Source organism: Nyctereutes procyonoides, unplaced genomic scaffold (genome assembly GCF_905146905.1).
Source record: "Nyctereutes procyonoides isolate TBG_1078 unplaced genomic scaffold, NYPRO_anot_genome, whole genome shotgun sequence".
Taxonomy (NCBI): Eukaryota; Metazoa; Chordata; class Mammalia; order Carnivora; family Canidae; genus Nyctereutes; species Nyctereutes procyonoides.
In genome coordinates, this window is record NW_026575122.1 from 3227425 (window position 1) to 3228789 (window position 1365).

At 41.9% G+C, this 1365-nt stretch overlaps 1 non-coding gene across 1 annotated transcript; it reads right to left on the bottom strand.

Moving 5' to 3' along the window:
* Window positions 1-771: 771 nt before the first annotated feature.
* Window positions 772-844, bottom strand: TRNAE-CUC (transfer RNA glutamic acid (anticodon CUC)). Its single transcript has one exon. It is a non-coding gene; the product is annotated as a tRNA-Glu (tRNA).
* Between the last annotated feature and the right edge of the window lie 521 nt (window positions 845-1365).

Consider the following 1365-nt stretch of genomic DNA (forward strand, 5'->3'; position numbering starts at 1 on the left):
CTCAGGCGGTTAAGCGCCTGCCTTTGGTTCAGGTCGGATTGGGATGAGCCCACATCAGGATCCCTGCTCAGCAGGAAGTCTGCTTCTTCCTCTCCCTCTGCCCCTCCTCACATTTGTGCTGCCTCTCTCTGTATTTTATTCTCTCTCAAATAAACAAACAAAATCTTTTAAAAAACAATTTCTTTTCTGTAAATAGAGACAAGGCCTAGTAAGAAAGGAGTGAAGAATAAATGAGAATGCAGGTCAAGTGAACAGGGCGTAGCAAACAAAATGCCAGCTTTTATTACTATTTTTTTCTTTTTAAGCAATCACTACACCCAACTTGGAGCTTGAACTCCCTACCCTAAGATCAAGAGTTGCATGCTCTGCTGACAGAGCCAGCCAGGAGCCCTGGATTTCACTATTAATGGCAATTCTACTACACTTTATATTACATTCAGGTTGAGACAACAATGGCTTTATAAATGACATCCGGCATGAGCACAATCTTGCAAAATGTCTAGTTCTTTCATTCTTGATAACATGACCCATTAATCCCTTTTCCTGCTCCCTAATCCATCTGTTAGGGTAGTAGGAGGTATGTGATGAGAAATAGAAGATTTTTTTTGAATTGTTTTTACTAATCTCTACACCCAATATGTGGCTTGAACTCATGACCCCAAGATCAAGAGTCACATACTCTTCTGAGTGAGCCAGCAAGGTATCCCAGGAACAGGAAATTTTAATTTTTTTTAATTTAATAAATTTATTTTTTATTTTAAGTACACTCCACACCCAATGTGGGGCTCGAACTCACAACCCTGAGATTGAGAGTCACATGCTCTACCGCCTGAGCCAGCCAGGCACCCCTAGATTTAGAAAAAAATTTTTTACTAAGTAATCTCAGTACCTAACAGGGAGCTCAAATTTATGACCCCAAGATCAAGAGTCACATGCTCTACTGACTGAGCTGGCCAGATCTGACAGTAAGAAGAAGAAACAAAACAGAGTCTTTTAGGGATGACTGGGTGGGTCAGTGGTTGGGCGGCTGCCTTTGGCACAGGTCATGGTCCCGGGATCCAGAATCGAGTCCCGCATCGGGCTCCCTGCGAGTAGCCTCCTTCTCCCTCTGCCTATGTCTCTGCCTCTCTGTGTCTCTCATTAATAAATAAATAAAATCTTAAAAAAACAGTCTTTTTTATCTGGTGGCAGGAGCTAGGGGGACATGGTATCACAAGCTGAATTGAGTAACAATAAACTTTTCATGATTTCTGGGATCCTTAACCACCTTGGTACTTTGCAAATGTCTAAGAATTATGTTCCAGAGCTCTGAGTTCAGTCCTCTACCAGAAATGCACACTATTGGTGTATAGAGATGTCTCTTTG